The sequence below is a fragment of the Heterocephalus glaber genome, unplaced genomic scaffold (assembly GCF_053883595.1).
Source record: "Heterocephalus glaber isolate CG9 unplaced genomic scaffold, H.glaber_assembly_v1.0 deba00000331, whole genome shotgun sequence".
Classification (NCBI taxonomy): Eukaryota; Metazoa; Chordata; class Mammalia; order Rodentia; family Bathyergidae; genus Heterocephalus; species Heterocephalus glaber.
Window position 1 is genome coordinate 45392850 of NW_028258142.1, and position 22703 is coordinate 45415552.

Consider the following 22703-nt stretch of genomic DNA (forward strand, 5'->3'; position numbering starts at 1 on the left):
ATCCTATTTGTTGATTATTGATGTTATTTCTTGTGTATTTGGGGTTCTGTTCAAAAAGTCCTTGTCTATGCCTATGTGTTCAAAAGTCTTACCTATTTTATCTTCCAGCAGGTTGTGTTTCTGTTTTAATATCTAGATCTTTCATGCATTTTAGTACATGGTGAGAGATGTGGATCTAGTTTCAATTTTCTGCATGTGTATAATCAGATTTGCTAGCACCATTTATTAAAGAGAGTATCTTTCCTCCAGAGTATGTTTTTGGCCCCTTTGTCAAAGATTAGGTCACTGAATGGGCCTTGGGTTGTTTCTGTAGCCTCTATTTTGTTCTACTGACCTGCCTGTCTGTTTTATGCCAGTACTAAGTTGTTTTTATCCCTGTAGCTTTGTATTACAACTTTATATCTGCGACTGTGATGCCTCCTGTTTTGTTCTTGTTGCTTAGGATTCCTTTTGCTATTTGAGGTCTCTTTTAGTTCTACATAAATTTTAGGGGTTTTTTTCTAGTTCTGTGAAGAATGATATTGGCATGTTGATTGGAATCTATATATAAACTTTGATACTCTGGGCATTTTGATAATATTGGGTCTCCCTATCGAGAAAAAGGATACTTTTCCATTATCTGATGTCCTCTTAGATCTTCTCTTGTAGAGTACTATAGTTTTCATTAGAGAGGTCTTTCACTTTCCATGTGAAGTTATCCCTATGTATGTAATTTTTTAAAAACTATTGTAGTGGTATTGTTTTTATAATTTCTTTCTTGGTGGGTCTATTGTTGGTGTAAAGGAATGCCATTGATTTTTGTGTCTTGATTTTGTATCCTGCTACCTTGATGAATTTATTTATTAGTTTTAGGAGTATTTCGGTGGAATTTTTGTGTCTTGAAATCCATTTTGTCTGAAAATAGGATAGCTACTCCTGCTTGGCTTTGGGCTCCTGTTGCATGCAATATTGTTTTCCATTATTTTATTTTTAGTCCATGAATTTCTTTTTTGATTAAATATGTCTTATATATATATATATATATATATATAGTATAGTGTTGAGTTTTGTTTTTGATCTGCTCTTCCAATCTGTGTCTTTTGGGGAAGAATCGAGGCCATTTACACTGAGGGGCATTACCAAAAGATGTTAACTTATTCCTGTCATTGTATTATTTTTCTGTTGCTGATCCCTTTATTTTTCCCTTTTACTTAACTGCTCACTGTGCCTGATATAGTCATTCCATTAGGCTTTTTGGTGGTGTTGATTTCATTGTCTCTTTCTAGGATATCCTTGGAAATTTTTGGAGTCCTGGTTTGGTGGCCATGAATTTCTTAAGGTTTTTTGTTTGCTTTTTTTTGTTTTTGTCATGGAAAGGCCTTATTACTTCATCAATTTTGAAAGGTAGTTTTTCAGAATATATTAGTCTGAGTAGAGAGTAGTTTTTTTTAAGGATTGAAACATTTCACTCCAAACTTTCCTGGCCTTTAAGGTTTGTATTGAGAAGTCTTACCTTCATATGGGTTTACCTTCCTACATGATTTTGTTTGCTTTTTACTAACAGCTTTTAAGATTCTGACTTTGTATTAGACTTCTGGGATATGTCATGGGGAAATTCTTTTCTGATTGTGGCTATTTGGCACTGGTTGTAAGGTGAACTGGCTGCAAACTAGGGCACCTTGAGTCCTTCCCCTCTGATATTTCACCCTCCAGGAAGCTAATGCAGGCTTTTCATTCAGATTGCAGGGTCCATTTTCAGGTACCAGGGCTTTCAGCATTTTCCCCGTGGATCTCCCACCCTGGTAGGTCATAGGGCAACAGAGGCTATGACAGAGCCACACGGGCCTCCAGGCCTCAATTTCTAGTTTTTTTCTTTTTTAAGTGATTTGACTGAGTAAATGTCTTCTAATCAAGCAGTATTAGATGACACACAACATCCATCTTTATTTTCCAAGGCTTCTATAGTCATATGATATAAGTGAATTTGCTTTAATTAATTAGCTTTCCTATTGCATGTGTGTCACAGTGGTGCTATCACGGGACCGGACATCAGGGAGGTCAGGCCACAGGGTGTGGGCCTCAACTTTTTGAAGTATCAAGGTAAAAGAACCATACGTTTTCAGTAACTGCTAGAAATTTTGCTCTTTTAAACTTCTTCCTTTCTTCCCACCCCTCATTTTACATGGGCAGCTCTACTCTTAATTCCTAAATGTTTCAGAATGTGAAGTTACTAGCATACCTTTTCCTCAACTAAGGGCTCCAGGTACTGATTTTGGAAAAAGTGGCAATTTCTACTAATTGTGGAGAGGCCTCACTGGGCTTCTCTCATCATCCTGTTTTTCAGAGTTTGACCTTCTGTTTTTAGTTTGAAACGTTTAAGAATGTCAAAAATAGCTATACCGAGACCTTGGCCTGAAGGTGAGTGGTGGGAAGGGGATGCACTTTGCTGTGGTCCTCAGGATTTCCTTGAGGAATTTGGTTTTCAGACTTGAAGACTTAGAAACTGTTCTGTGAGTTCTACCTTCACTACTCATGAACTCACAGTGACCTAGGTCACCAAGGGGCAAGTGGTTCAATTACAATGAGGAAAATTTACTTCTAGTCTCCTTCTTGTAGTCTGAACAATTCTCCTCAGACCAAACAAGAAATCAGAAATTTTCTAAGTGAGGTGCCCGATGTATACAATGGAGGGTATTTCCAATGAGTTTGAAAGTCTGGTGAAGTATCTTTCTGTACTTTGAGGATATTTCATGTAAATGCCCATGATTGGTCCACTAGAATAGAAACATCTTCTCCAGAGGTCACTGCTGGAGTCCAAACACCTTCACTGGAAGAAAGATAGCCTTTCCCATAACTTAGTTTTAATTTTTATTAAATTTTGTTTGTTTTTAAATTTAGCAAATTATTAGTTAAATTAGAGAGGTAATAGTGTAATCGTTTATTTTTACTCCTGTGCTATTTTACCTCCATATTTCAATGACATACCTTGATATACTTAGGAATGACCTAGTGATAGAAAAAATTAACCCAGAGAACAAATAAATCCAGAAAAAAAATTTTCATTAAAACTCAGAGAAAGCTCTGATTTGCTAACATGGTAATTCTCATATGTGTGTAATTAGAACATGATGACAAAATAAATAGTTCTTTTTAAATTCATTGTTGATTAACACAACCAGCTCTGAATCATATAAAACTATCAGAAAATATATTGTCAACAAAGTTGTTTCAGAGCTTAGTTCTGATACCACAGCTGCAATGTCAAAAAGTCACTTTGGATTAAAGAAGTTGTGATAGACTATAAATTAGTGCCCTGCTTCCTTCACTGAGAAAGTTTTGCTAGCAAAGGGGGAAATAATCAAGTGAACTAATTATACATTCAATGATAAATTAAGAATGTGTGAATTACATTACAGCAAATGCATTGAAGATTATTCTCCTTTTATATGGTAATGTAGAAATAGAGCATAATAATCTCTCATTTCATGCTGAGGTACATGGTTGTTGAGAAAAATCTATCAGGAATAAAATGTAGAACAAATTCATGGTTCTTCCAAATAACGAATCAGTTTTAAAATGCAGAATGGACATTCAGACTTGTGGATTTGTCCGATATTTTAGGAATTTTTAATGATATTAAAACTTCCATATAAGGAAGAAATACAAGAAAAGATTAAGAGGCAAACCCCAAAGTTCAAATTTCTACATATTTTTATGACATGTCTCAAAAACAGTAATATAGATGATGGCCTATTACTGTACATCTGTACCTCTGTGAATTTGGGTTTTATTTTCTATCAAAAGGTAATGGCCATCTAAGAAATCTATGGCTCTGGAATTTATTTCTTTCATGAAAAGATAATTTAAATTGAACTATAACTTTGCAGGATAACCATGGAACTGGCTACTGATCAGGAACTGAAGATTAATTTTGAAATAAAAAACATTATTCATCTCATTTTTTACTTCATTTTTGATAAAAGTTAAAAATGAATATTTTGAGTTTGCCAAACTTACTTGAAAATTCATTCTGCTCTTCTCATTAACACATCCTGCGAGGCCGATTTCTCCGCTAGGAATATCACGACAAAGAAACAGACAAGTTGTTTTTTTCTTTTTTTTTTTTTTTCTTTTTTGGTATCAGGGATCAGACTCAGGACTTTGCGCTTGCGAGGCAGGCGGCGGAGCCACTGAGCTAAATCCCTGGCCCCAAACAGACAACATAGGAGCATACCATCTTCCATGAGCAGCAAAGTCCTCCGGCCTAGATTGGATAAAGCGACAAACAGGAAGTAAGCTCATTTGTCAGATTTTATGTATTGATGGACAAGTGCTTTTTGTTCAAACTTGTTTTTTTGTGTTTTTTTTGTATCGGGGCTCGAACTCAAGTCCTTGCACTTGCGCAGCAGGCGGCGAAACCACTGAGCTAAATCCCCAGCCCCATGTTTTTTTTTAATTACTTAAATTCTTTTATTCGTACATTTTAGGTATACAACAGTTACATTTCTCATTGGGATCTCTACCTTTACATAATGCATCTTGGTTCTTATTTTTTCCCCATTCCTAGCCCTCCCTTCACCCCTTCCACCCTCAAACTTGATTTAATATGGGGAATTGCTATCTTCATAACTTGCTGATAAAATTATATTTGTGGATTGACAAAAAATTAAGTGTAATAGCAGTTCTCGTATTTATCATTATGTATACATATTCCATGAAAAACATGTGGTTTAAAAATTCTTTTGCCTTTCCCTATGGCAGGTCTATTCTGATATTTATTTAAATATAATTTTGTGTATGTTGAATCCAATGAAAAATCTGGACTTACAGTTTTATGTCCAGTTTTAAATCATTTAATTTTTAATAATTCACTTTTATTATATTTATTATATTTAATAAAAGAGTCTGTGACAAAATGGAAATTTAAAAAAAAGAAATCAAACCTTCCTCCCAGCTGGAAGAGAAGCTACGTGGGCGTAAAACCACAAGGGTCGCATCAGCCTCCACAGAGCCCCATGTTCCAGCACCTTGTGTCAGCCATACTCCCACATATATGGTTTTTTTAATTTTTTAAAATTTTTTATTTTTTTATACTAGGGATCGAACTTGGGTCCTTGTGCTTGTGCAGCAGGCGGCAAAACCACTGAGCTAAATCCCCAGCCCTCCCACTTATATTTTTTGCTAGATTATTTTAAAGCAAATCTTAGCTATAATAGAATTTCACATGCAAAGACTTCAATATGTAGCTCTAAAAGTAATAATTTAAGAACTCTAACCCCATGCAACAGAATAAAATATGTAATAGTAGCTAATACTTGGTTTATATTCAATTTTTCTTGATTATCTGAAATACATATTTTAGTAATTGTTTTGTTCAAGCCAGGATGTAAGTAAGCGGTGTACCCCATATTAGGTTGATCTATTCAAGTCTCTTTGGCTCAATATTTCCTTCCCTTGCTTATACAGATATTCCTCGTGAACGACCTATCTATTTAACGACTGTTTGGACTTAACAACCTGCCACTTGGACTTATGACCCGGATTTGGACTCATGTCAGAGGAACGTGAGCAGCAAAGTGGCCTCATGGTGGTTTCTTCTACATTATAGTACTACAGTTCTTGCTGATTGTACTGTACAGAAGAGTTCTGTAGTTCTATGTTCTGTATACATTACAGTACTGCATGTAGAAGTTATGCAAATAAAAACAAAGTCATCAAGTTGGAGTTTCCTTCGGCTATTTTTTTGTTCTGAATATTGTAATCCACATACTATATACAGTTCCTCATGTGAACTAGTTCACTAACGACCTACTCAGCAACTCTATCATTAAACAAGGAGTGTCTTCTCTCTCTCTTTTTTTTGGTCTCTCTCTCTCTTTTGTTTAAACCATGTGGTGAGGAATGACCAGAACCTCTCGAACATCCACATTTCCACCACTATGCCTGAATTTTGATTTGTAACCAATTTACTGATGAGTCTCTGGAGAGTATAAGGAAATCCTGGGTTTAGCCATTGAGTCTTGGGTGCAGGAATCAAGACCATCGCTGTGTTGGATGAACAAGGGGGACAACTAAACCGCATAGAAAAAGGCATAGACCAGATAAATAAAAACAAGAGAGAGACAGAGAAGACTCTATAGAACTCAACAAGTACTGTGGCCTCTGTGTTTGTCCATGTAACAGGACAAAGAACTTTGAATCTGTCAAGGCCTACACGGCAGCGTGGCAACTCACCCGGCAATGTGCTATGAAGCAACCAGTCCAAGTCACAAAAGGAGTAGTTGGCAGCAGATACATCAAAAGTATAACTAATGATACCAGAGAAGATGAGGTAGAAGAGTACAGGACTCAAGAGGGCAATATCCTGGGAAATTTAAAGAACATGGCCTTGAACACAGGCAATGAAATTGAAGCTCAAAATCGACAACTAGACCAGATCACAGGAAAGGCTGACACCAGCTAAGATTGTATTGACATTGATATCAGAGCAAAGAAACTCACTGACAGCTAAAGCTACTGCTGTACTTCCTTAGTATTTCTTCACTTCTCTAGCTGCTCCTCCTGAGCAACTGCCTTTTCAGAGTTGGAAATTTTGATCTCACACTGAGCTAATCAGGGATAACGTAGAAGGGCCAGTGGCGTAACAGCCTCCCTACCTTATTTTCTGTTTCTCTTGAGGGTGCTCAGCCTGCACTAATTTTTCTTTTCTTTCTTTTTTTTTTTTTTTTTTTTGTACTAGGGATCGAACTCGGGTTCTTGCATTTGCGAGGCAGGCGGCGGAACCACTGAGCTAAATCCCTGGCCCCTGCACTATTTTTTCTATTCATACTCTTAGATGGGTTTTCATATATCACATCTAGTACGAAAGAAGAAGTATCATCCTTTCACCTCAGCAGGCTCTTTTGCTTTCAAGATTTGGAAGCATTGCCAAAGACAGCAGGAAAGAAGGCAGCTGCAGAGGTATTTTTTGTTTTTGGCTTTGCTTTGTAATAGGTGAAGGACAAGAGAGAAGAGGTTGTTACCTCAGTAAAAGTATGCAGGCTGCAAATCAAAAAGTTGCACAGCTACTATAACGATGTAGTCATGTTTAGTTTTTTATTTAAGTGGCAGTTTTTGCCAATTGGGGATAATGCTTGATTTTGGAACTTTTATACACAATATCTTTATCTTACATCACTATTTTGTAACCCTTGCCTCAAAGAGTAGAATAGAATGAGATTTTTAAAAAGTAGGCTTTGGGGCCAGGGATTTACCTCAGTGGTTCTACCGCCTGCCTCGAAGAGCAAGGTCCCGAGTTCGATCTCCGGCAACAAAAAAAAAAAGAGTGAGAGAGAAAGAAAGCCTAATTTTGAACTCTAGAAATGAATACATGTACATAGGTCCTGTGATCCCAATTCATACTGCACATTATACAGATGACTGGCTTTTTATGTTCATGCTAGTAGTAGTAGTTTCACAGTACTGTTACAGACATTAATCACATAAACTTGTCATTAGTCTTTGAAGAAAAAATGTAAATATATATGTGTAACACAAGAATCTCTAAAGCAAAGCTTAAATTTTGGGAGGAAAAGTTTGACAAAATACGTGAATTCAGATTCATCTCAATGCTACGAATTATGTTTAGATAGGAAAAAGAAAGCTTATTTTGATCTCAGGTAGATAAACAGATTTCTTTGAGTTTTCTCTATCTTTATATGTTTAAAAAGTTAGAATGAATTTATCCTGTCATACTAAAAATGGTTTGGAAATTACACCTTTGGTTTAAAAAAACAAAAACAAAAACTATGTGGTTGTGGAGAAACTGACTCATTTGTCCTGTAGAAACTTCCACAATGAGTTGGGGATTTAGCTCAGTGACACCGCACCTGCCTTGCAATTGCAAGGTCATGAGTTCGATCCGTGGTACCAAAAAAGAAAAAGAAAAAAAATTTTCCACATTTCTGAATGTGGCCTATTGCTTCCTGGGACTATTCCTCTACTCCTGCCAGTTCCTATCTCATTGGAGTTGGTCAAACACTATTAGATTCAAACATGTGCATGACCTGTGTATGTGTGTGTGTGTGTGTCCACACACATGCAAGATTATTTCCTGGTGGTGCTCTGTGTTTCCATTGCATCAGCCCAAGACACTTACTTTTTGTGACATGACTGACATTGATTAGTGACTTCAGTTGCTCACTTTGTTCCCTCCATTATAACGTCTTCCATTGGCTTTTACTTAATAACGAGCAGCCATTAATTATTCCTATCTCCGTCCATTATTTTGCTGGGATTCGCAAAATGGTGATTTTCTAATTACCTCATTGCTTCTTCATTTATTAGCTTGGATGGCTTTCCATAGAGAGAAACATTATCTCTTAAACCAGTCATCTTGAAATACAATCTGTAAAGGAAAACAAGAAAAATGCTTGATTTTCTTCCTTTTATCAATACGCAGAATAAGAAATTTGTGCTTTAGCAATCTCCCAAGGTGACCAATTAATTTTGTTTAGTTTTGGATTTTTTTGAGTATCAATATGAACTCAGACTTTGACATTGTCATCATTAAAGACACTGTCATCGTTATTCAAATGGTCTCATCTTTGGCACTGGGGGTTGCTTTGAGTTGACTCTTGGGTCTTTTTTGTCATTACCCTGGTCATCTTTGAGTGCTCCTTGTTTTCAGACATGACAAAGTATCCCAGGCTCCTCTTTTACACTTTGAGTTACAGACATGAAATCAACCATTTCTCTAAGGAACTCTGGTTCCTTTCCGTAGGAGTTGACATTTATGAGCTGCATTCAGTGTTCTATAGGCCACTTCTCATGGGCTAAAAGAGCTCGCCAGCAACAAAATGACCAAGGCCATTGCTTTGCTCAGAGTCCAAGGCACATGTCATCCTCAGGAATGGTTCAGCATCAGGAAATAAACGCATTCCACCCCTGAAGCCCTAGCTGACTTTATTCATTTGTTCATCCAACAAGTCCTTAATGAGAACCTATTACTCCTGTTTCCAGCCTCAGGAGCACAACAAGGAACAAAACAGGTCTAATTCCTGGTGTCAGGGAGATGCTTCTCTGGTGAGAGGAAGACAACACACAGAAAACACATGGGTTTACATGTGGGGCTGCTTTTCTATAGAGACCAGCCTGAGAAGCACTGGAGCTGAGACCTGAAGAAGCGAGAAAGGATGTCAGGCAGAAGACTAGGGGAAGGGTGTTGGGACAGAGGGAACAGCCAGTGCAAGAACCCAGAGTCAGAAGCGTGTTGATAGCTGTGCTGGTGCATGCCTGTAATCCCAGTACTCAGGAGGCTGAGGCAGGACAATCGCTGCATTCAAAGCCAGCCTGGACTACTTAGTGAGACTTTGTCTCAAAAACACAAAACAAAACAAAAAAGTGTACCCACTATGATTTCTAGCACTGGAGATGCTGACAAATTCTTTACTATCCCAAGTTTCAACATGTTTTATATGTTGCAAGATAGTTTCTTACGGTAACATTTTCCAAGTTTATAGCTTATCTTTCAATAACAATCTTTTCTGTGGTGGCTTTTATGCCATCACTTCAAGGAGTCTTGAAAGATAAACCATCTTCCCTCCTTCCCCAAAGTTCATATTCTTCTCTTTCTCTTTTCTTTTTTCGGTATTGGGGATTGAACTTAGAACCTTGTCCTTGAGAGGCAGGCACAGTGCCACTGAGCTAAATTCCCTTCCCAAAGTTCATATTCTTAAGGATAATTTCTCTAATTCCAGATGTTGTAGGCATTTCTTCTAGAAGGCATAGAAAACACAGGAAAAAAGAACACAGAAACTAGATGTGGTGGTGCACAGCTGTAGGAGGCTGAGGCAGGAGGGTCTCAAGTTCAAACCCAGCCTGGGTCACTTAGTGACTTAGTGAGACCCTGTCTCAAAATTAAAAAATAAAAAAGGGGTTGGGGATATAGTTTAGTGCAGAGGCCTTGGGTTTGATGCCCAGTACAAAAATCAACACGAAGCAAAAAGCAAAACTACCAGAAAATTAAGACAAAACCACAATAAAATTAAATCAAAACAGAAGACACCTATGACTCTTCACTGAGAATGACCTCCGCTAACACCACATTTAGTGTCCCTCTGTTCTTTTCATAGAAGTGCTGTCCAGCTATGAGTTGCAGGCCCTGCCTTCCCACTTTGAGACATAGTCTTCCGGTCCTGTCGAGATTTTTAGATTACATCTGCTCAGTAGATTTCTTTTAGAGCAGGACACCTGAGATCTCACTGAGCAATGGCTTCCCCTGCTTGAATCGTCCCTTTGGATTTAGGGGATTCTCTAGAGGTGCACTGTACCCCTCCTCTCTCTAGGGAACATGCCATGAGTCCTGCTGTTTGCACAACACCAACCTGTTCTCACTTCTTGGTCAAACAGAAGTGACAAAAATGAGCCCCCAGCTCCACTCCGCCCTGTACCGTTTCTCCTTCCTGCTGTGAGAGGTCCTATGGGATGGGTGGGGCGGTGAGGCAAGCAATATTTCAAAGGTAGCAGTGGAGACAGGATTTAATCAATTCTCCTTAAAAGGAGAGAATCTATTTTAGTGTAAAATGGAATTTTCATTTACCGAGTTTGCTTTCCTCGCCTGAGGCTATGCATGGTATTACCATACAGAAACTGTTCATTTGGTAGGTTTCATCTCCAGCTATCTGACCACTTGGATACGTGAAATATTCTTAACAGATTTAGACACACGTGGAAATAAATAATGATCACGCAAGTGAGAAGAGGCAGAAGCTGTGCTTTCAGAGCCCCACCATGAGTTGCACTGGCAGAGACCAGGGCCGGTGGGGAGGAGGGGAGGTTTCAGGTGTGCTCTGGATGGAATCCATTGGTGGGGGAAGTTGGATACTGGCTGTCTAGAGGTGGCCAGATTTTGTATGACTGGTTTCGGGCACACATTTGGCTTTCTTTGAGTTTCAGAGGTGCGGGGATAACAACTGGGAAACTGACTCCCTGCCATGTGCTGACCCATCTGGGCCGACTGCTATGGAGGGTGTGACTTGCTTTGCAGGCTGGTTGCTGTGGAAATTGTAGGTCAGAATTCCATTGTCAAGTATAGTCTGGCCACTGTCTGTTCGCATATTCAGCTTCTGCTATGTTTTCCAAAATGTCCTGTTGACAGTTTGAGTGCAGTGATGGAGAGAGACTTTCCTTTGGAACAGAGTTCCGTGGGGATAGGGTGGCCCCAGAAAAACAGCTCAGTCATTGGTGGTCCATAGTCTAAATTCCAGCAGGTGACTTTGGGCAGACCATTTTCACGGGGTTGTTGAAAGAAGAAGAACTATAAATGGGACAGGTTTTCTACAAGGCCCTTTGTAAGTAAATGCTTGATCAGGGCTGTGCACTGGAGAGGGGTGACTGGTGATTCTTTGGGGGTTGGATTCAGGAGTCTTAGCAGAGCTGAGACTTTGGGCACAAGTTTCAGGTTAAAAAAAAAAAAAAAATCCAATGAGTGGAACTCCGCTCCAGACACTTGGCCAGGGAAAGGAGGGTCCATTCAGCAGGAGGCCATGGGATGTTGACCCCTCCTGCTCCCTGTCTAGAGGCAACACAGAGACTCAAACTAGGGACATTTCATATCTAAGTATGAGTGGATGTCACTCTATTCTCCATCTTTGTCCACCAGGCTGACAAATCTGATCCAGACGTGTTTGATCTCTAACCTGAATTCCATCAGCCCATAAAGAATCTCATTTCTCAAAGGTTCCTATTCAGACAGGCCTTATCTGTAGCTCTTAACGAATATATTACCCACTGCTTCAACTTTGGCTAGGCATTGCACATAGGTCTACCTAACTAACCATGTATCACATTAGAGCTCGACATTTATGCTCCCCAAAGAGCTGGTTTCTACAGAAATACACATCTGGATACACTTAGGTACTATATTAGATTCCTAAACCTGCTGAAGCAAAATACTACAAATCTGGTGACTTAAAACAAGAGAAATTTATTCTGTCACACTTCTGTAGGATAGAATCTAAAATCAAGGCTTTGGCAGGGCTGTTCTCTCTCTCCTCTCCTCTTCGCTCACCCCCTTCAACACTAGGGCAGCTGCCAGAAATCCCTGTGTTCTCAGGCTTGTAGATACACTTGAATCTCTGCCTCATCATCACACGCAGTTCTCTGTGTCTAAGCCCAAATTTCTCTCTTAGAGTTTTTGCATTAGTCTCCCTCCTAATCCAGTCTGAGCTCATTTCATCTTGATTACATCCGCAGGGACCCTTTTTCCAAACAGTCAGAATCAGGTACTGAAGGTTAGGATTTCAATAATCCCTTTTAGGGAGACACCATTCAACCCACAACAGATGCCTTCATATTGATAAAAAGAGCATTTTACAGAAGCAGCAGGGCTGGTTAGGAGAGGGATTCTGGCGCCAGATTCAACCGCTGGCTTTGCCACTTCTTACTGTGCGATCTTGGGAAAGATGCACAGGTGATGTGTCTTAGTTTCCACATCTGTAAAGTGGGAATGATACTAATGAAAGTACTGACCTAGTTGGGGCTTAAAAGGTTCAGGTGAATGAACACATGTAGAAAACTTGGCATTAGTGCTGCACATAGCAGGTGTTCAATCCACATTGGCTGGGTGGATTGACCAGGCACTGTTCTGGGCTCTTCATAGGCATTGACCTTTTAATAGTCTTCAAAACAACCAATTCAATGAGTTCTTAGTCATCTCCTCTTACAGAAGGTTTAACTGAAGCACAGACAGCTTAACAACACACTGGGAATTGTACATTTGGGACTTGAGTGGAGGAGTCCAACTCGGAGCCACAAACTAGACTATGCAGGGCGCAGACCCAGGGAGACTTTTCTTCTGAATGCTTTCTCTTCCCCATGCCTTAGCCACAAATAGGCTTTAAGTTTAAAATGAGGCACTGCCCGCCTCTCGGGCTTCACTCCTCCAACAGCACCGACCTTTGGCCTTCAGCAGTAACTGTGCTTCCTGGGAGGGAGCTCCGGGAGGGGCTTGTCATCAAGTGCCCCACCCCACCCCCAGGCCAGGCTGCCATCTCCCAAACTTTACCCCCTGTTCCTTGTTTGTTTTCTTCATTTGTAGTAAACCCTCGGCCCCAATCAGCTGCTGCTTTCACGCTCTGTGTATCCACGAAACACGCCCCTCTCACAGAGTTCTCGCGGCAGGGCCAGGCAGCCACGAGGGAGGGCACAGCCGGGCATTGGGTGAGTCTGGGAAGGATTTATCCAGAGGAAGTGGAGTAAGCTAACACGTTTCTAGCTTGTTCTTGCCCTCTAGCATGGACGGCAGACACACAGCAGGTCCCTGGATATGACCCAAGAGGGCAGTGTGGAGGTTGAGGAAGGTTTCCGGGAGGAGGGGCCCCTGAGCTGAGTCAGAACCTCTGACTTCATCACTCCCTGCCACGGCTCCCTAATTGTATCACGCATCAGCAGCTTTTCTGACTTCTCACCAGCTAAACTGAGCTGTTGAGAGGCGAAACTGCCCCATCTGTGTAAACCTCATCAGTCAACGCATTTATAGGGTTGGCCTTGAACAGACTGCAAACTAATCTGTAACGTCCGCTAAGTGCTCCCGTGTTGAGGGCTTCGTGCCCAGCAGGTGGCGCTCTGGTAAGGTGGTACAAGCTCAGAGGTGGAGCTTAGTTGGAAGAGGTGGGTCACTGGGTGGGGGCCAGGTTGTGCCTTTGAAGACGCTTCCTCTGCCTCCAGGCTGGCAGGAGGTGAGCAGCTTTCCTCCACCACACCCTTCCACCCTGCTGTTCTGCCTCGCCACAGGCCTAAAGGTAATGGAGTCCGCAGACCACAGACTGAAGCCATGAGCCAAAAATAACAGTGATTTTGTTGGTTAATTTGTCACCGTGGTGAAAGCTGACTGGTCAGTACATGCTCTCTTTCTTCAGAGGTCATATTCACTTCCATGAACAAACCCCAGCCTACACGCAAATACAACTGTTCAAAAAATATAATGGTGTATACAGGAACAAGACTCTGAAAAAGGTGTCATAAATGGACTTGGTCACAGACATTCCATGCTGCTCTCACACTTGCTGTTTTCTGCCCCACCTGACCAGACTGCCAAGATCCCCATTAAACACTGAGGTGTGCAAAGAGGGAGCCTGACCTCCCACCCCAGTGCTGTCTTCCTTCTCCAGAGCATCGCAACGTTGCTTCCTCCACTTCATGCCTTCCCAGGGACATGCGATTATTATCCTAGTGGAGCAGCCCTGGCTCCCTGGGATGGCATCCTAATGATGATTCTTTTGTATTATTGCCATTATTTCTTCACAGAGTACTACTGAGCAAAGCTGAGCTGCTGAGACAGACGATTTAGGCATGTCACTACATTAAATGGACGTTTCTTCTCTGTGGCCATTAATAATTTATACCTTAAAGAAGGAGACAAGTAGCTGCCCAACACGCTAATTAAAAATACTGAACCTCACAGATGAAAAGTACAGTTCTTATTAAAGTGTCTATTTTCTACCTGGACAGTCTGTGAGCAGCACATATGCTGACTGCTCCAGACATCAAAGGAACAAAGTCACCCAGGCATGGGAAATCCACTTAGGAAAACAAGTGAATCCATGAGACCCCACTAGAATGCTCCAGCTTTAGTGCAGAGTCAGAAGATAAAGTAGACTACATTCAGAAAAACAGTTTTGCCAGACATGGAGATGTATGCCTGTAACCCTAGCACTGACGGAGACGGAGGCAGGAGTACCGGGAGTTCAAGCCCAGCCTGGGCAATTTGGGGAGACTGTGTTTCAAAATTAAAAGGACTGGGGAGATAACTCAGTGGTAGAGCACTGCTGGGTTTGATCCCCACTACCACAAAGAAAAAAGAAAGAAAATTTTCCTTAATTAAAGGAACTGGAACTTTCTTCATGTGTGTCAGCCTATGGTATGCAGCTTTCCCCCATTTTGTTAAGGGATTTGTTGAACGTAAATATCTGGCATCTTCTCACAAAAGACAGAAGAATTTCACTGAGGAGCAATTTTGTGAGAAATCGGAAGAGCTGAAAGTTAGAAAGGACTTCCAGTAAAACAAGCTGTAAGGATACAAACTCCTGTTTCTGCTCCCTCGCTGAAGTCCTCTAAAGTGATCATAAAGGGACAAGACACACAATAAGCCCCAAAGGCAATGTGTCCGGCTAAGGAACCACAGCCGAAAGGAAAGGAAACCAGGCCTCTGAGTGGTGACTGACAGCACAGCAGAGGGAGCTGAGCTTCGAGCAGAGACCTGGCAGAGACCTGTCGGGGCAGCCACATGAGCCAACAGCTAGGGGACTCCACACAGAGGCTCCGGGGGTCAGAAGCACAGGTACAGGTAGAACCTGTGAGAGCAACATCCAGTTCTTGGGAGCCAGGAGCTGGCAGGGCACTCGCCCTTGGGGCTTGACACTTTCCTGTTGAAGAAAAACAATTTTACACAGCACCTACATCAGACAATGCCATTCAGTGACTATGAAAGACGGAGACAAGAATGATACCAGTCTATTACCATACCGAGCACTGGCACAGACAAGAACAGTATCTAAATCTGAAAAATGAATAGACCCCATGTCTGGCTAACTCAGTAGCGACTGTGGCTTTTCCCCTGATTACAGCTTTCACCCTCTTTATTACTCGCAACTCCTGGATAACATTCAGGAAGTTATCACAGGATAGGTCCCCACTTCCCAGCTGCCAACCCACTGAGCTCAAGTGCAGTTCTAGGTCTTTCCTGGTGCTCTTCCTGAGATGCCCATGGATCTCTATCATGGAGTCTCCTTCACTGCAGCAAGCCCATAAGTCCAGGTGTTTTGGTCTACAGATGTGCTCCCTGTGGCCTTCGATTGATGAACATCAACAGTCACCCACCCAGGACTCCCCCACCTCTGCCGCACAGTGTGGGCAGCCAAGGGTGGGAGGGTATTATTATGGCTGGAATATGTCTTCCCAAAGGCCATGTATTGGAAACTGAATCTCCAAGATTACATGCTGATGGTATTTGGAAGTGAGGCCTTTAGGAGGCAACTATGGTTAGATAGGGTCATGAGTGAGGAGGCCTCAATAGTTTTATGAGAAGAGGAAGAAGGACCCGACTTTGCATGCTCCCTTTCCCTCCCCCACGTGGTGCTGTCTGCCATGTTACGCATCTTGAGAGCTTGCTTGGAGGTTCTAGCAGGGAATCACAGCTACTTGGTTACCCTTGAGCAAGGAACAGTCCTCTTCTATTGAGGAAGGTCTGTCTTCTTCCACCAAGTGCGTAGCTTTGGGAAAGATACTCATGGAGCTGTGAGGGAGCAATGTGAAACCTGCCTAACTAGCCAGATCAGGTGAATCAGTGTTGATCAATGGAGTGGCAGATATGGCAGCTAGGCCACCCTCACAGCCTCTGCTGTTTTATGGCATAGCAAGAAGACCCCCACCAATGCCAGCACCTTAATACTGGACTTCACAGCCTTCAGAACTGGGAAAAATAAATTTCTTTTCCTTATAAATTATCCCGCCTCAGATATTCTGTTGTAACAGCACAAAATAGCCTAAGACAAGGCTCCTGGAGAGATCAGAGCTGACACAGGGGACTGAGTCTCCTGAGGTAGGGAGCTGAGGCCCGGGGACAGTAGGCCCTGCTGGGGAAGGGATGTATTCTCCAGAAGAAGAGAATTCAACAATGATGGGATAACAGCCAGATTCTTGAATCCTTCCTCCACCTGGCTTGGAGCAAATCTCGTAGCCAAACATTTACCCTTTGCCAGGTAATAAAGAAACCCCAGTAGGAAACAACCTCAGCTCACAAGCTCACCAGAAAGGCCTTTGGTCCTCTCTGCTACCCGGCGGCCACTCTCCTCCAGTACTTGTCCCATACCTTCCTGTCACCTGCCCTCAGCGCTCTCCTCCTGCCTACCCTCACTGTTCCCTCTTGGCCTCCCTGCCTGACCTGCTGCAAGAAAGCCCACCAGCCCTGAGCCCACCAGCAAACAGAGCCTCTTAAATATTTCTCTCCTCTCGGTTGGTGCTTAAAGCCCCACAAATATCTGAGGGAAGTCAGAAACAAAGCAAGAAAAAGCAAGAATCTCAGAGGAGGCAAAAGCAAAGGAAGAAATGAAGAAAATACACAAAGGTGAAGCATATTCTCCAACCAACAAATTACAAAGGAAAAAACAAGAGTTGGAAGGGTTAGATACATGGAAAAAGATTTGTGAACATTAACCGGTAGCAAAATGTAGATCTTATCTGCATCCTGATTTATTCAAACCCTAAAAATAAAGCTGCTTATGAAACAGTCAAGGAAAGAGGGATATTGGTGGTACATTTGATAATATGAGGGAATTATTGCCAAAATTTTTGATATGATAATTATATTGTGCTTATTTACCTAAAAGATTTATTATCTTTGGGAGATTCATATGGGGATATTTACAGGTAAATGCTATGACTTTTGGAATGTGCTTCAAAATAATCCTTTGGGTGACTACTAAAGATGAATCAAGATTGACATAAGCAGGGTTGTCGAAACTGGCTTGTGGGTATTTAGTGGTTTGTCCTTCTATTAGTTCTTTTTCATATGTTTGAAATTATCAGTAATAGAAAATGAATGAAACAAAATGAAAGCCAAAATGCTCCTGAAGTATATAGCCTTTAGTCTTGTGGGCTATGCAAAAATGCCCTGGTTTCCCCAGACCTGTGCTAAATTCTAATACCAGGAGGACTTAGGGGAGTTCAACCTCAAAGTCTTCAGACTTCAAGGCAGTCCAACCTTTAGACTCTTTGAAAATATCATAAACCTTGTAAAGACCATTTAAAAAGGGAGGGTAGAGGACAGCCCCAACTACCAATGTAAATTGCTCCCTCCTCTTCTTCCTGTTTTGTCTTTTTCTCTACCCTTCAGGAATTCCAGGGCTTCTGTAGATGAGCCTGCTTCTATACCTGAGGAATCAGCTAGCTGGGCAACTTGGTTAGGGCTGGCCCACTGTAGGGTCAGATATGGCCCTGGGAGGGTTAGGGAGGTGGCTTAACTTGACCCAGTATAGACCCTAGGCTGGTCCTCTTCCTCTCTACTTATTCTGTGGGGTAAATAGAAGGACGTGGTAGATAGAAGGGCCCACAGAAAAAATGAAAACATGAGATAAGTCCTGGGAGAGCACACAGGGCAATGGGCATTCAGAAGGAGAAGTGATAGCTATTCCCCTTTGGGAAACTCTCTGGAGTAAGGGACCTGGGCTAGGCAAGGGGGAGGAGAAGGGTGCCACTGGCCGGGGAGGGGGGGCGGGTTGCAAGGACATGGCTGGAGCCAGTCTTTGACTCGTGTGAGGGAACAGAAATGGAAGATGACTCCAGCTGGGGCACCGGAGTTGTTGGCAGAATGGGTGAGGGAGGTAAATAGGATCCCACTCTTAGAGGCAAGGAGCCCGAACTCTGGGTCTTTCCCTAAGGAATGCTGCTTAAGAGCTTGTGACTTCTCAAAATTCCTCTGCAATGTTAATTATGGGGGAAGAAACCCTTCATCTTAGACTGAGTCAAGTTCACTGTGAAATCCAGTTGAAGCTTGAAGCTGAGAGTTCTTTTGCCTTGAACAGGAGATTTCCAAGGGCTCTCCTGCTTTTGAATAACACATCTAGCTTTGCATATTTTTCTTGGACTTGTTGCTTTCATCCTCTTTGAAGTACAGTGGGAAAATATTTTTTCCATCTTAGTCTTAGAAAGGACTTTTAGATTTTATATCTGAGGTTTCATTGAGTTTCAGGACCCAGTGATTCACTTAATGATGGCTAAGTGTAATCTGTGGCTAATCAAGAGCTGTTTTCTAAAAATAGGCATTTATTAGTGTGCTTGACTCACCAGCAAAGGGCCCCATCAAAACAGTACTGAAAAAGGGGGCACAGGTCAGACTTTGCCTCCTGATCATTTTGGAGTCACAGACCCCTTCAAGAATCTAATGGAAGATATGAATGCCTCAAAAAAGTATACAAAATGCGTGCACACATATTTTTTGCATGTAATTTTAGAGAGTTCATAAACCCAAGGAAAAAGCATCTGAGCAAGAACAACAAAGAGCAGGAGGAAGCGACAGATCATTTCCATTACAAAAGGGTTCTTTGCTCTAAATAGGATTCGCTGTGGGGTCCAAAATGCCTTCTGGTATATTCCAGTTGGCTTATTTGATTTGCAAATATTCCATTTCTATGAGATTTTACAGGTGAGACAGTTTTAATCAGTTCAAACCTATTCCCTGCATACATCTACCAGTGAAATAACAAATTTTTAAACTAATATTTGTTACACCCCTTCTCTGAGCCAGGCCTGCAGGCTGCACAACAGACAGGGTGCTGTCTTCTGGAGCTGGTAGTGGATCTGCGAGGGTTCTTACTGTATCTCCAGCACCGAGGACAGTTCTCAGTGTCTGCTGTGGGATTGACGGAGGAATGAGAAAGAAGCAAAATACAAAATTCTATGAAGAAAACCAAGTGTTTCAATGACAACAAAAGGGTGGGACAGAGGGACAAATCTCCATGGAAAGCAAGACAGGGAAGTTGTACCCTGAAGGATGAGACCTGAGGAAACAGCATTTCAGATGGAAGACCAGTGTGTACAGGAATCTCCTCAGAGGAGGTGTCCCCAAGTGAGATGGAGCACAGCAGAATCATGGGGACCATGGGTGTGGAGAGGCAGACAAGACGCCTGGAGTGTGGAAAGGAATGAGAGGACATAGGGCCTTCTCAGCCATGTAAAGAGCTCTGTTTAATTCTGGATGCTGTGGGAAGTAATTGGAGGGTTTAAGTCATGGAGTGATACACACTTTGATCTACAGTTTCAGAACACTCGCCCTGAATGTTGTATAGAAAATAAGTCAGTGGGAGTAGGGGACAAAGGGGCAGCTGAAGGCCAGCCATGTGGAGAAGAGATGAGGGTGCTGCTGGAGTGTGGGGGTGGCCGGGATGGTGAGAAATGGCTGGATACAAGTGGCCATTAGAGGGAGTGTCAACCAGGCACGCTCAACTTAAGGATCGGTCTCTGGCTTCTGCCTGGGAAGATGAGGAAAATAGAAGAGCAGGTTTTGAGGGAGAAATCGCAAGTTTTAGGGTTGGGTGTTTGGGGTTTAAGAGGATGACCAGACACCCCAGTGTCCCAGTCAGGATGGAAAACAGGCAATGCTGTAGGAGGAGGAATCTGGGCTGGGGGGTGAGCCTGAAGCTGTCACAGCTATGGGGCAATAACCTAGAGAAGCAAATGGGATGCAGAGAGATGGAACCAATGCTGGGGTACCTGCTGGACATTAGAATTGGAGAAGACTGGCACAGGAGAGCAAGGAGAAGGGACAGTGGTTCTGGAAGGGGACTCTGCCCAAGCCCAAGTGCCTTCTTCAAGCTTCTCATGATTTCTCATAAGGCCCTCTGTGTTTCTTTTCACCATGCGGCTGGGGCTCTGAGGCTATGCTGTGCCTTCTCTACTACAACCTTGAGCGAGCACTGTGCTTCTCCTGGTAAAGTGCCCACCCTGAACTTCTAGATTCTTTTTAATTTCTTCTCTGACATGGAGGTGGGGGGACGCCCCATTTCTCGCTGCTCCTGGGCTGGAGGCAGTGGCTGGCTGGCCCCTTGCCTTCCAGGCAGGTATCACACACCATCTGTCGTGGCCCCCAAACTGCAGAGGACAGAATCCAACTCCACAAGTGTCCTACTCAGCTGCTCTCTGTTCTTGAGTGAAAAGGAAACTATCCCAGCTCCTAGCCTTTTTGTGTATTGGATGAAGGCAAGGGGTTGAAAAGTCACAAGACTTTTGTGTAAGTTTTGCTTCATGGGCTTGCACTTCCCCGGGATCTGGCAGTCTGGACACCTTGGTGTTCTGCCCACACCACCCTTTAACTATTCCATTGCGTGTGTAGTTGTAACCCTCGTTCCTAAGGGACAAAGAATTAGAGGGAGTGATGGCCTCAGACGGTTCCTGAAGCAGAAACAGGCTTCAGAAAGGGAGTGAGGAGGAGGCCAGAGCAATAGGAAGACTCAGTGGGGTGAGCAGGGTTTAAGAGACACAGTGAGGCTGGGAGCCCATGGCTGAAGAGCTAGGGTGACGGTGCCAGCCGTCACTAGTCGAACAGTACCTGAGAGGAGGGGAGAGGATGAAAGAAAAACAAAACCTCTGAGGAAAAGAAAAAGGAGAGAGGCGGAGGAGAGACCCCTCTTCCCACTTTATTGCCCTTTATATACCTTTTCCACAACCCCCCAACCCCTCCTCAGCACATAATTCGGGCGACTAATTATTTTCCAGGGAAAAGGTCAAATGTATCTTTACAACTCCGGGAATAACATTCCCTTGCATTACAGACATTCGAACTCTTTCTATTTAACCACTCTCGTTACAAGTAACCATCCTTGTTTTTGTGCCAGCTGCATATCCAGGATTCATTATGTTCTCAAGAGACTCAGAGGTCTCTCAAGGTTATTTCAACCTTTCGCTCTCCACACTAGGGTTTTTAGCATCTGGGCCATTTCCATGGTTCCCTTTTGATACAAGGGATGCTTCACCATGCCCCTGTAAGAGTGGGTAAATGTTCTGTTTTTTCTTTTGTTTTGTTTTTAATCAAACTGACATGAACAAAAATATTCTTCCTTCCCTCTATTGGAAGCCTTATTCTGAGGGGCGACCTATGAGGCACAGGGCAGGACCTAGAGCCAGACGGGGCATTGGTGATGGATGCGGTGGGCAGCAGGGAGCCTGCGTTGGCCCATTGAGAGAGCCTTGCAGGGTAAAGAGAGATTTTGGGAGGTGGCCAGTGACTGAGACATTGGTGAGAGAAGCCTCTGTGCGGGACAGGAACCATGGAATGGCCTTGGGATGAGAGGACCCGCTGAGCCGAGGCCCTAGAATGCTCCCAGGACAGACGGGCAGAGGCCTGAGTGAGAGGGTGGGCCTGAGGTCTTATAAACTAGTCAGTTCAGGAAAAACTCTCCCCCACTTCAAACGCCTAAAATAAAATATAAGATTCCCCTTTAGTAAGAGAAATTCTTGAGATAAAGGAATCTGTGCCAGGAAGAGAGCTACGGAAAGATAAATTTTATCACTCAAGAGACCTTGATCAGCATAATACAGCAGTCTTTATTTATTCACCACACATTTCCTCCCCTTATCTTCCCATAATTTACCTCCATCTCCCCCTGGAAGCCTGAACCCCTGGGTTTTTTTCTGTAGCTTAGGATGTTATATAAGATCTAATCATCTGACCGTTTTTTTGAGTCTCATATTCTTATGGAACTTCCATGTTTATATGTAGTTAAAATTATTAATTTCTCTTAAGTCAGTTTAATTCATAGATGCTACAGTTTGGATATGGGATATGGTTTGTTCCCACTCAAATTCATGTTGAAAACTGATTTCCAATGTCACCACTTTGAGAGGCTGTAGAACCTTGAGGAGATAATTAGGTTATGAAGGCTCCATTCTCCTCTCTCAAGAGGCTGGATTAGTTCTCTTAGGAGTGGGTTGCTTCTCTCAGGTCTGGATTAGGTACCATGATAGTGGGTTGTATAACAAGTTTACCCTTGGTGTTTTGTCTCTTCTGCACACACCTGCTCACCACTCTCACCTGATGCCGTCTGCCGTGAGGGCTCACCAGAAACCAAACAAATGCCAGTGCCCTGCTCCTGGCTCTCAAGACCTGTGAGCTAAATAAAAAGCTTTTCTTTATAAATCAGTCAGACTCAACATTTTGTTACAGCAATAGAGCAACAAATGGACCAATAGTA

The 22703-nt window shown here is 42.6% G+C and overlaps 1 long non-coding RNA gene and 1 pseudogene across 1 annotated transcript in view; both read left to right on the forward strand.

The window, feature by feature from the left end:
- LOC147830118 (uncharacterized) overlaps positions 1 to 21148 on the forward strand; it is a 110228-nt gene extending 89080 nt beyond the window's left edge. The window contains exon 3 of the long non-coding RNA XR_015443932.1: positions 21027 to 21148. This is a non-coding gene — a long non-coding RNA (uncharacterized LOC147830118). The remainder of the gene's footprint in view (positions 1 to 21026) is intronic.
- Positions 5945 to 6490, forward strand: LOC101710972 (synaptosomal-associated protein 23 pseudogene; annotated as a pseudogene).
- Positions 21149 to 22703: the final 1555 nt, after the last annotated feature.